A 13,697-nucleotide genomic window follows, 5' to 3' on the forward strand; every position below is an offset into this window, starting at 1 on the left:
TCTTGCTCAGGCTGGTCTCGAACTCCTGAGCTCAAACAATCCGCCCGCCTCGGCCTCCCAGAGAGCTAGGATTACAGGCGTGAGCCACCGCGCCTGGCCAGTTATCACTTTTTAAAAGGCATACTGCAAGACCTTGACATTTACTTTGTGTTAGAAATTACATATGCCAAGTGTGCAAAATTGAAAATTTAATGCAGCCATCGACGTCTAATGCGGACTTAGTTCACTGGGCTTTGGATCATAATCCTGAAAGACACAATCCTGAATGCCATAATCCTGAATGTTGAAATCCTGAAAGATCAAAATCCTTAAAGTCTAAAATCCCCAACATCTAAAATCCTGAAAATCACAATCCAGACAGTTGTATCATGTTGGGTGGAATTATTACCTTGCTCTTGTCTTTATTTGGAAATTAAGTCTGGTTTAAGGAGATGGGCATGGGTGCCAAGCTCGAGAGGGGGCAATTTGCGGACTTAATTTTAGGTGTCAACCAGGGTTAGCAAACCTGGTACAGTTTTATTCTGGGTGTGTCTGTGAGGGTGTTTCCAGAGGAGATTAGTGCGTGAGTCTGAGTGATTAGCTGGGGAAGATCTGCCCTCAATGTTGGCGACACCATCCAGGCGGCTGGGGGCCTGGAGAGAACACACACACAGGTGAATTTGATCTGTCTGAGATCAGGGACGGACTTTTCTTCTGTGGCTTGGGCATCAGTCAGAACTCCAGGCTCATCGGCCTTTGGACTCCAGAACTTACATCAGGGTCCTGAGGTTTTTGGCCTGAGCATCCCAGGGTCTTCAGCTTGCAAGTGGCTTGTCATGGGACTTCTCAGCCACTGTAATTGTGTGAGTCAATTCTCCTAATAAATCCCTTCTCATTATATCTATGTGCATGTTCTGTTGGTTCTGTCTCTCAGGAGAACCCTGACTGACACTAATACAGGTTCGCTATTGGGGAAGTTGAATATCACTCCTTCTTACTGTATTCCTTCCAACATAGTAGAAGAGATCTATGAGATGGTTTCTTCACAGAAAGGCTGTGATAAATGTACAAGACTATAAATGGTGAAAGATAAAAGTTTAAAATCTAATTATTATTGGTGCTGCAAAAGCAAAAAATCACTTAATTGGGATGGCTGAGCAATAATTAGACTTTGAAATGGACAGTGTATACTCACGAAATTTGTAGACCACAGCCACTCTCTAAATACAAGTGCAGCAAGTGTTTTAAAGACCACAGAAGTGAAAACACAGATGAAAAATGCAAGAAATCTCTCCTGCCAGATTATTCAATTGTGTACGACCTCTGCCCCTTCACACAGCGCCATGCTTGCCTTCAAAAAAATGCCCTTTGGCCGGGCATGGTGGCTCACGCCTGTAATCCTAGCACTCTGGGAGGCCGAGGCAGGCGGATTGTTTGAGCTCAGGAATTCAAGACCAGCCCAAGCAAGAGCGAAACCCCATCACTACTAAAAATAGAAAGAAATTATCTGGACAACTAAAAATATATAGAAAAAATTAGCCAGGCACAGTGGCACATGCCTGTAGTCCCAGCTACTCGGGAGGCTGAGGCAGGAGGATCGCTTGAACCCAGGAGTTTGAGGTTGCCGTGAGCTAGGCTGACGCCATGGCACTCACTCTAGCCAGGGAAACAGAGTGAGACTCTGTCTCAAAAAAAAAAAAAAATGCCGTTTGGCGAGAATAAAAAGAATTTGACAAGTTAAGAGACCTTCTAAACCAAAGCAAGTGCTGATACTGAGGTTCCTGCAGTGTTACAGAACACATTACGTGGTGAACTATTCTTGATTAGAGATTGGACAACCAAAGACCATAGATTTCTTATATTTACCACTAAATCTAACATAGAGGAACTAGCACATACTTCACTTTGGCTGATGGATGGCCCTTTCGAAACTGTCCCCAGTGTTTCATATCTACAATATACAATCTCTGTTGGATCCTAGGAGTCTAGAACTTATCTACTCTTTTATGTATTAATTAATTAATGACTGGAAAAAGTGAAGCACTTTATAAACGCTTATTTGAAGATTTGGTGAACGTGTTTATTTTTATTTTTTTTGAGACAGAGTCTTGCTCTGTTGCCCCAGATAGAATGCAATGGCATCATCATAGCTCACGGCAACCTCAAACTCCAGGACTCAAGCAATCCTCCTCTCTCAGCCTCATGTGTAGCTGGGACTATAGGCATGTGCCTCGATGCCCAGCTAATTTCTCTATTTCTACTAGAGGTGGAGTCTTGCTCTTGCTCAGGCTGGTCTCAAACTCCTGACCTCAAACGATCCTCCCTCCTCAGCCTCCCAGAGTGCTTGGATTACAGGTGTGAGCCACCGCACCTGGCCTGAAGATTTGGTGAACTTCACAGGAGAAAATGGATTTCGACTGAATCCTGAAACCACAATCACAGATTTGAAATTAGGTGTGATTGAGGCTTCTAGAAGTGAATTTCAAGGTGTTATCAATAAAGTTTGTTTTTTCCATATAGCCCAAGCAATACATTTGGCAGAAAATTCAGATGAGTGAATTGCCCATGTGACATGGCGATGATGAAAACTTCAGTTTAAAAATGCGTCCTTTGCCTGTGTCGGCTTTCCTTTCAGCTGATGACATTCCAGGAGCTATTAATGGATGAAAGGCACATTTGCCTGAAGAAGCCAGTGAATTACCGACTGGTTCAAAAATAATTACGTGCATGGTAGGATAAGAAGACGCTTACGCAATGGTGTTGCCACTTGATAACCAGTACTGTTTCTGCCAAATTTGTGGTCTGTATATGAGTGCATGTGAAATGAATTTCTGAGTGCCCAAAGCAATGTAGAAGTGTGGGACAGAAGATGGGAAAATTTAACAGGAAGTGCTCATGTTGGTGTATACCAAATCACGGAACTTCACAAAGAGCAGCGCCACATAGAAAATGAATGTGTCATTGGGGATAGGGCAGGTGGGAGGGGGAGGAGGAATGGGTAAATGCACACCTAATGGGTGTGGTACACACGGTCTGGGAGGGGCATGCTTGTAGCTCTGACTTGGGAGGTGCAAATGCAATAGATGTAACCCAAACGTTTGTACCCCCATACAAATTTTGAAATAAAAAATGTGTTCTCCAAGGAGAGCCATGTCCTGAAAGCTATTCATCGTGATGCAAAACTTCAAAATATACTTAATGATTGAGAAAGTTGGCCAGCTCACAGACCACCTCCGTGCAATTGCCCAAAATTAATCTATCCCTGTAATACACTTTTTCATATGTCTAATTTTCTTTTCAGTTTTTTGGTTTTCTTCTTTTTTCATTTTTTTCTCACTATTATAAATTGTCAGCATTATTTTTTACAATTCGTTATGCTGTGTATTTCATATATGAATCATTTCCAATACTGGAAGTATAAGTTGTTTGAAGACTTTTAGAGTTCTAATTTGTTTTATGCATTTTTTTTTTTTTTTGCGAATTTGGCTCCGCAAAAAGGCATCATCACAACGCTAACTTTGTGTGTAAGCCTTTTGTGTGTACATAAAAACATGGAAACTTCCTCAATAAATGAAGAGATATCCTTTTTGTCACATCTGCATTTGTGAAAGATAAAATTTATTTAGATCTCCACTCTTCGGGTGATTGTATATGCATTGGTGACCCACTGTGGTTTTTGGTTGATCTTGTCCAAGGACTTGGGTTGTTCATCGTGGTATCTCAGATGACCACAGTTCTAAAACTGGGTGCACACAAATACCAACCGTAGTGATATGCATTTACACATTTCGCTTTTTGACCTATTTCTTTATAAATACGGTTCACCTGCTCATGTGACTGTGGTTAGTATACCTGAATATTTATGCTTGCAAAAATATGTATGTTATTATTGCCTATTTTATTGCATAAAGTCACTTACGAAGTGTTCTATCATGTTTTTATGATTCTCAAATAAATTCCCTTTTAAAAATGTAAATAAATATCTCTTAAAGTATTTCTAAAATTATTTTTTCCAGAATTATATTTTCAGGGATTGTGTCTTTTGGGATTATGATCAGCTCCCAATTCACCGTATTTGCCAACAACACTACTATTTTTTTGGAGAAGAATGGAAACTCGACTCTTAGTGGCTTCAAAACAAAAGGGAATTCATTGGCTCATGTGACTGGAAAGCCCATGAGTAGATTCAGCTTTAGGCATGGCTGGATCCAGGGGCCAAATAATGTTCTTGGAATCTATCTCTGAGAATGTTTCTGGGGAAAGTAAGGAAGGAAGGAAAGGAGGGAGGGATGGCAGGAAGGAGGAAGGGAGGCAAATGTCCACTGCAGATATGCCCAGAAATAATTATACTATTAAGTTATTAAGTATGAAATGTCCAATTTCCTTAGGTACCATTAAACAGTTGATATCTCTGACATTTCACTTTGACACTTTCTATTTTACTTTTATTGTGAAGGTACATCCTCATTCTTTCAAATGCACAGTTTGGCTTGTGATTATCTTTCAGGTTCCAACAATATTGGACCATTTGAATCAAATCGTCAAGATAAAGAAGCTGGATAGATGGGCTCCGCGTGAATTAAATGAGTGTCAGGAAAGAAATCGCCTTGAAGCTTGCCTTTCTTTGCTGTCATGACATAAAGGTGAACCATTTCTACACCGTATTATTATGTGTGATGAAAAATGGATCTTTTTGACAATTGCAAACATTCGGCACAATGGTTGGATAAAGATGAAGTGCTGGAACACAATCCAAAACCAAATATTCATTTAAAAAAGCTATTGGTGTCTGTTTGGTGGTCCAGCGCTGGTATTTTCCACTACAGCTTTATGAAACCTGGTCAGTTGATTACAGCGGATGTCTACTGCAACCAGCTGGATGAAATGATGAGGATGCTTGTGATTATGCAGCTGAGATTGGTCAATAGAGACAGGCCAATCCTCTTGCAAGACAATGTTTGACCATATGTTGCACAAACAACGCTGCTCAAACTACAGAGGCTGGACTTGGAAACTCTCTGTCATCCACTGTATTCACCAGACCTTACACCAACTGACTACCACTTCTTGCAAGGAAAAATATTCAATTCTCAACAAGCTGTGGAAAACGCCTTTCACAATTTCATCACCACTCGCTTTCCAGGCTTCTTCGCTGCTGGCATAAACAAGCTACCGTTCAGAAGGCAAAACTGTATCAACAGTTTAGGCACATACTTTGATTAATTGTACTGCTTCTTGTTTGAGGTATAATAAACTAAACTTTTGATTCAAAATCAGACATTTCCTGTTTAATGACCTAATATAAGGAAGACAGTGTTAAGTGATATGAAAGGTCTTCAGTGAAACACAAGAGAAGTTCAGGAGATAGAAGAATTAATGCATTCACACATTTACTCACTTATGTATTGAGGTATTAAACATTAAACTCCTATTCTGGGCTTCACACAACTAGGCGGGAGAGTCCAGAGATGAAGAAGACCAACTTGCTCTCAGGGAACTCCTGCCCTCTGTTGGGGAAGGCAGGTAGGTAGAGAGCTGGTTATGAATTTGTACAGTGCCACAGGGATGCATAGGGCATGCTGAGAGCCCGTTTCTTACTAGGAAGCTTCTTGGGAGTAGTACACTAAGCTGGAAGAGTGAGAATGGCAGGGAAGGGCATTCGAGGCAAAGGGGACCGCATGAGTAAAAGTATGAGCTGGATTCAGAACCATTCAGAGGATGACTTACTGGCTGACACTGGGTGAATGATTGGGCCTTAGTTTTTCCATTTGTACAATAAAGGGGTTAGATAACTTGCTACTGAGGAGGGGACAGGAGAAACAATTTCTCTCTCTCTCTCTCATATACACACACACACACACACACAGAGGCTGTGGCTGATTCAGCCTCCAAGGGGTAAGACACGATCTGCTTCTAGGTGACCTTGTTGGTTCATGAAGGTGCAGCCTTCTGGGCCCAGCCTCCAGAGGGAGAGACAGGGAGGGAATGAAATGATCCACGTCATACAGTAATAGGTATTCGTGTTTTCATTTAAAACGGTATTTATTATTTGAATAGATAATATCTGTACATTTTCACCAGCAAAAAGGTACAAATGGTGTGCGGTGAAGATGTAGTTCCCGCCCAACCCCAGCCCCTTACTCACCCAATTCTCCTCCCCAGAGAAAATCACTGTTAAAAACTTTCTGTACAGACTTCCAGAGAATCTGTACAAATGCAAGCAAATTCACCTACACGTGTGCACATATACAACCCCTGCATTGTTTTGTACATAGGAGTGTCCTATTCACTTTCTTATGCACCTGACTTCACGTACTCAGTAACAGACGCCAGCTACTGGACCACAGCATCGTCTACACGGCTGCCTCCTTCTCGAACGGCTGGACGGCCGGCCTTCCATTGCACGCATGTGCCACAGGAACCAGTCCTGTACAGATGAGCACTTTGGGGGTTTCCAGTCCTTCGCTATTACGAACAATGCCGCAGAGCCTGCCCTGGTACCTGTGTCACTTCTGCGTGGGGGTGCCTCTGTCGGACAGAGGCCTAGAAGAGCAGTTGTTGGATAAAAGTCCTTATGCATTGAGATTCTGATCGAGATTGCTCCAGTCCCCTGTTCCCCTCTCCCCAGGGGCTGTAACAAATATACACTCCCACCTGCAGTGGACAAGAGGCCCATGTAACAGAAATTTTGGGTTTCTCCAGGCAGCCTGGGAGAGAGATGGGGGAAGAGGGCAGGCCACGGGGAGAAAGGAGGACGTCCTTTGAGGGGGAGGCCTGATGACCAGTAGGAACCCGGAGGCTGAGGAGAGACAAGGCCAATGAGAAGTTCCTGGGGTCATGACCATGATCTTTGGTCTTGCAGAGCCGACGGCCAATGGTGAAGTTGAGCACACTTGTCAGTTGCCTTCCTCCACTGGCAGCTCAGTGACAGGCCTGCCTCCCTTCCTGCCTTGCACTCCCGGGAGTGGCACTTGGGAGATGAGGCAGAGGTGTCCAGGGTGGGGGGCCCAGGGGAGGGAAGTCGGGGGAGCGGGTGGCAGCCATGGAGACGGGAGCTTCGGTAGGAGCAAGTGCTGTGGAAAAGCAGGCCGTGCTGAGGACTAATTCAGGAGAAACTTAAAACCCCTAAAACCCAAGAAATCACCAAGAATTCCCTGCCCTCTCTGAATGTGTGCCTTGGGAGCCGAAGCCATTTTATCTGGTTATTAAGGCAAAGAGACTTTGGACATGGAGCAGGCAGTCACTCGGTGACAGCCCATGGCTGACATTCTCAGCACCTCCAGGACTGAGTGGCTCTCTCCCGGCCCATCCTGGTCCTGGCAGGCCCAGGGGTCCCAAGCCTTTTTGATCATAAACCCCTAACACTAAACAGCAATTTATTTAAATAATTTTTATTTTAGGTTATTATTATTATTATTATTTTTGAGGCAGAGTCTCACTCTGTTGCCCAGGCTAGAGTGCTGTGGCGTCAGCTTAGCTCACAGCAACCTCAAACTCCTGGGCTCAAGTGATCCTCCTTCCTCAGCCTCCCGAGTAGCTGGGACTACAGGCATATGCCACCATGCCCGGCTAATTTTTTTCTGTGTATTTTTAGTTGTCCAGCTAATTTCTTTCTATTTTTTTAGTAGAGACGGGGTCTCACTCTTGCTGAGGCTGGTCTCGAATTCCTGAGCTTAAACAATCCACCCACCTTGGCCTCCGATAGTGCTAGGATTGCAGGCGTGAGCCATCGTGCCTGGCCTCTTTTAGGTTATTTTTAAAAATAAATCTTTATTTGTAAATTCTGTAGGGTGCTATTATACTACTAAGTTCCTTTAACACAAGTAAAAAATAGAAATTAGAAAAGATAGAAGTAAAAATAGAAGTCCCTAATATTCTCCCTAAGCCTCAAAGGACACCCTACTTTGGGAACCACTGACCTAGCTTCAGGGATGTAGAGAGCCGGGTTGCCCGAAGGACTTGGAGGCCTGTGTGTGCGCGTGCCCGTGTGTCTGTGTGAGCGAGTGCGTATGCTAACTCAGGAATGGAGGTGCTGCGAGATTTGGGAGACTTGGGACTCAGCCGCTAAAGGAAACCGGGCCGCGCTTACAGTGGAGCCCTGAAGGAAGAGGGGATGTGACAATACGGCAGATGGGCTGGACCTCAAACATCTCGGTGTGGCAGAGGCTTGGCAAGACCCCTGTAGCCCAGCTCGGCTGCAAGAAGGTGGGCGGCCTTTCGTCTTCATAATGATCCCATTCTCCACGCCCCGCCCCCCAGCCCCTACCCCTTGCCTCCTTAGATGCTGAGCTCAGCTATAGTGAGGGGCAGGAGAGGGATCCAGGCCCCTGGCCCACTTTCCCCCAGGGACAGGGAGCGGGGTCGCTAATCATGACTGCTATTGCAGGGGGATTCAATTTGCAATGGACGGCAGGAGTGATAGGATAATTATTTCACCTGCTTGCCATAGAACACACTCATATTTACCACCCGTGCACGAAAGGGTTATGGCAACAGTGGGAAGTTATTAGAGACGATTTCCAACTGGGAGCAGCTCAGTGGGATTAGGGAAAATTACTTTAATGTCCCCCTCTGGGCCTCGGCTTAGCTTCACTTTGCTTGTTCATCTTCCCCTTGGTGGGGGAGCCCCGCCCTGCCATGTGTCCCTGTCTGGTACTGCTCAGCCAGCCCTCAGGACTGCAGGCTGACTCCAGGCCTTCGCAAACTGTTAAACAAACCCTATAATTAGAAGCCAGGTTTCATTAACGAAGTGAAAAATGTAACATTACCCTGTGTTTGTTCACTGGATGCTCGACTCATGTCCCATGACCCAGAGGAGCTATGACCTTGGGTTTGCAAAAAGCCTTAATAAGGTAATGTTTATAAGGCTCTTAACTTTACAATTCCGCTGGAGAACGACTCTGCGAAATGAGGACAAACCATAAATCCAAGGAGATCCCTCCTCCCCTCTCCCGATCATGGAGAATGTGGTCCCCGTATGTGGTGCACAGAAAGCCCCAAGACTGGGATTAAAGGACAGTGGGTTCTGTCCAACTCTGACACTCCATTGCTGTGTGACATTGTATCTGTCTCTTTCCCTCTCTGGACTTCTGTTTGTCCATCTGTAAAAGAGAGGAGATAATGGGTCTTGTCCTTAAAGTCCCTTCAATTCTGATACTCTACTGGCTTGATTTCTGCGTCTCTCTACCGTTGAGTTTTATCTCGAGCGAGGACTCTTTTCCAAATTTGATCTTTCTTCTTTGGTTCCCTCAAAAGGACGTGGTAATGAAAGCTGAACTGGATAAGTCTAGTTTAGGGTTGGCAAGACACATAGATAAACCTTCTTCTGCCTCAGGTTTGAATCTCTAAGGGCCTTCAGATGAGACAAAATACACAGAAAATAGTCTAAAAATGACCAGTGAGAAAAGAAGAGACGACTCTTTAACTCTTTGAAGAAATTTAGAATGGTTAACATGAGAAACAGTGGACAGCACCAGGATTGCTCTGCCTGGAGGTGGTAGCCACTGTTAACATAACGTTATGCTGACATCATAGTAGCTGACATTTATTGAGTTCGTTTTTATGAGCCAGACTCTGTGTTAAGGGCTCACATCCCCTCTTTACATCCCCTGGTTAACGTTGCAGTAAATCTGTGAGGTAGATTCTTTCTCATTATCTTCATTTTGCGGATGAGAAACTGACAAATAAAGAGATGAAAGAATTTACCGAAAGGAACTCTGTGGTTGGCGTTGACACTCCAGAACCCATTTTTGACCTCTGCAAACCTCCTGTCTACAGACCTCTGACCCTGTTGTGGTGCTCCAGGAGGCAAGAGTTGTGACGTGGCTTCCTGCACTGTGTCCCTGAGTGATTCTGATGAGCAGACCTGCCGTGTCCTGCCCACCTGCACGGGACATGCAGCGTAGGTGATAAGGACACCTGCATTGAGCTAAGCTTTCTCGATCTGGGGGCTGCTTGTTACTGCAGCACGCCTCGGCCTCCCCTGACTGATACTGCTTACCGGGGCAGAGGGGGCAGCTTTGCTCTGCATAGTCTCAAAGAGCCAATCCGCAGTCAGCAGAGGAAGGGAGCAGGCAGGTAGACATTTAAAACAACCAATAAGAGACTGAGAAGCATTTAACAGGAGTATCGTTGAGAAGCCAGCAAAATGGCCCCGCTGAGCTTGAAAGTCGAAGAAATGGTTGAAAAAACTGGGAAGATTAGTAAGTGATTCTGGAACGCCAGGCTCAGAGCTGGCTCTGTGGCTGAGACAGTGGGAGAGAATACAAGGGAAGCCCAGTATGGAAGACGAGAATTCATGAACACAGCTACGTGACAGCCAGACAGAAGGGCCAAACAACCCTAGTTTTTCCAAAGAGCACATTGCCGAGGAGAGGGGAGATCAGGGTCAGCCTGACCCCTGAATTCTCTCCAGAGCTGACTCAGAAAACTTGTCCCTCTGGCACGGAGCCCTTTCACCAGACACATTTTCCTCCAGTGTAGACTTGTCCATAGAGCTGACCATGGCAGAAATAATTTGGAGGCCTTCAGTGCCGTGTCCACTGCCTAATGCCGAGGTGACCACCTCCACCCACTGCCATGCCTGCGCTCGTTAGCTTTCCCTAAGCTGGGGCCAAGGAGAGGGTAGCTGGTGGTCAAAACCGACCTCAGGGATCCAGCCTTTCATCCCAAGCTCTGTCCCTTTTCTCCTCACCATATGGCCATGGGCAGGCTATTTCCCTTCCCTCAGCCTCAATTTCCTCTTCTGTATAATTTTTATATTCACATGGGTTGATACAAGGAGTAATACCGTCATAGACACAAAAGTGTTTTTCAAATTGTAGAGTGCTCCACTCATGCATGGGATTTCAATTTTACCACCAGACAATTATCAGCATCTGCCTGGGTCCCCGGGCTGGACCACTTCCGTCTCCCAGAGACAGAAACCTTGAGGCTGCCTTCTAACGGCAGAGCCATAGTGGAGGCTTCTTTCCTGGGAACTAGACTCTGAAAATGGTCAGGTTCCACACCAGCCATTTCTTCCTCTTTCCTCACAGTATTTATGAGAACTGACCTTCCAATGGAAATCTGGCAAGATTTCACATTCTGGAGACATTGTACCTTCCTCCACATGCCCTGGGAGACGGAGGTCATGGACTTCCCAGAAGATCCAGCTGTTCCCATGGCTGCCTGAGGTGCACAGGACCGAGAGAAGCGGGTCCCCGCCAGAGTCCCTGAGCTGTAGGCTGGTCCTAAAGTATCAATATTGTCATATCCACCATCCTCCATTAGAACCTCAGGAACTCTTTTAGTTGTTCACTGCTATATCCTCAGTGCCTGGAACAGTGCCTGGCACATAGTAGGTGCTCAATATATATTTGTTAATTGAAATGAATGAAGCCTCATCAAGAACTCCCGAAGGCTCTACATTGACCATAGCTAACACACAGCTAATACACTAAGATTGCAGCTCACGGAAACTCACAGAGCAACCTGGGCAAGATGTTTAAACGACCAGCTGGAGAAGCTTCCTGACATCATCTCCCGGCAGGCCCGGGCCACAGAGGCAACCTTCTGCAGGGAGGCCGGGGCTGAGACTCACTGTAGCCCTAAGAGCCTGTGGGTTTTCCGGGCTTCAGGAGGACAAAGGACGGTGTCCTTGGCTATGGCCATCAAGGCTCCTTGCCGAAGGGTGATGTGACGTGTCTCAGAGTTGCTGCCTGTCCCCCGAGTGGTGGGTTGTTGGTAGCTCCCACGCTATCCCTCAGCAAGTCCTGCCCTGGTCACAGCTGGCCCCTGGTTCCCCGAGCCAGGTGCTGAGAGGCACATCTGTGAGTGAGGCATGTTCCTGGCTTGTGAGCAGCTCTCACCTGATGGCTCTTTATAAAACGATTACAAAACAAAACACGCACGCACAAGACGCCATCCACAGATTCACAGCCATACAGACACACGCCAAAACAACCACAGTGAAAAAGCTCTCTCTGAGCCAGTAACAGAAGCCACTATGCAAGGCAGGTTGGAAAGGGACCATCAGTTTTTAGCTGAATGCTCAGGGGAGCAGGCCTTTGAACCCAGACTGCAAAAGACGTCCCTCTGCCCTCGGCCAGCCCGCTCCCAGGACTCCTCTGCAGCCCACAGCAGGGAGATGCCCACCCTCTCCTTCTCGCATCTCCACGGCACGGGCTGCTTCCCCCACCGGGGCTCAGGCTCTGGGGGTCTGCAGAAACATTTCTCACGCTATACCCTTTTCCTGCTTCTGCTGCAGGGTGGGGCCTCCCACCCAAAATAGACACGGAGCCACCCGGCAGGGGGAGGGGCTGACGGCTTTAGGGGGAAAAGTCAGAATTCTGGATCTTGTAAATCCAGACGTCCTGTAAACTCTGACCAGAATGTAAACATCCCCCGGGACCGAGGGGAGGGTACTCCTGGGGACAGGGCCCGGCGCCTCCATCTGCTGCAGGGACAGGCTGTTTACTCCACGGTCCCCGCAGGCGCTCTTGGGCTCCTTCCTGCCCCAGGTCTGGGCTAGTCAAGGCAGCCAGGGCAGCCCCACAAGGGGGCCCGAGGCCCTGGACGTAAGATTCTGATGTCTCAAGGCTAGAAGGGAACTTTGAAATCTGAAGAAGCGTAGCCCCTTCCTCTTCTGGAATCTCCCAACTAGTCCTCTGGCCTCCGTGGAAACACCTCGGCGGATGGAGAGCTCCTTCTCTTCCAGGGCAGTCCATTCCGTTCCTAGGACTCTCTGGCAGTTAGAAAATGCTAGAATTGAGCTGACTAGAATTGTTCTGTGCCTCCTGATTGGGCGGAGCTAAGAACAACATATACAATAAAATTACAGCAGGGCCATGCATTGAGCACTTACCATGTGCCAGGCACTTTCATGCACTATTTGCTAACCCCCCACCTCCCTCTCAAGGATGCAGGCTCAGGGAGGTTAGGTCACTTGCCCAAGATGACCCAGCTGCTGCCTGGCAGGGCCGGGGTTCAGGTCACTCTGGTTCAAAGTCTGTGCTTTAAATATTAGTCTAGACTGGTTGTTCCTAATCAAAAAGCAAAAATAGCACCCCCGCCCCAGAGAAAACACTATGCAATGAACACAGGCACACACAAGACCAAACCAAATTCCAAAAAAACAAAAACAAAAACAAAAAAACCCAGCCCAAACTTGCCAAATATCAAGTTCCATTATGTGCCAGGCAAACAATGATTTTTATGATTAATCCATTTTAATAACCCTTTGAGGAAACTGAGGTTCACCAAAGTTGGGGAAGGTAGACATGGCCAAATAACAAGGGGCAGATCAAGTGTCCAAGCACAGTGACTGAAGTCTGCTGTCTTTTCCCCACGGGAGGGGGACTTCTGCATAATACAAAAGAAACCTTTTGCAATTATAATCATTATTTTCAACAACTAGAGCTTAAAAAGGTGGAATGTGCATCCTCAGAGAGAAACGGTATCCCTAGACTGGAAGTATCCAGCAAAGACACTTTAGAAAGGTTCCCACATTAGTTGGGGCTGGATGAGATATCCCCCACCTCTGATGGCATATGGGTGGTGAGTGCTAACAAGAGACTAGGTGCAGTGTGAAGTCGATCTGCAACCCAGAAACACAAACTTGGTGTTTTCAAGGCTGGATGCTGGGCAGAATGCCTAGGCCACCTAGTCACCAGCAAACAAGACCACCTCTCCAAGCCTCACCTCAACTTGAGTTTCCTTGACTTCCCCTGTGGGGAGGA

This window comes from Propithecus coquereli, unplaced genomic scaffold (assembly GCF_000956105.1).
Source record: "Propithecus coquereli isolate 6110/MARCELLA unplaced genomic scaffold, Pcoq_1.0 Scaffold58, whole genome shotgun sequence".
NCBI classification, from domain to species: Eukaryota; Metazoa; Chordata; class Mammalia; order Primates; family Indriidae; genus Propithecus; species Propithecus coquereli.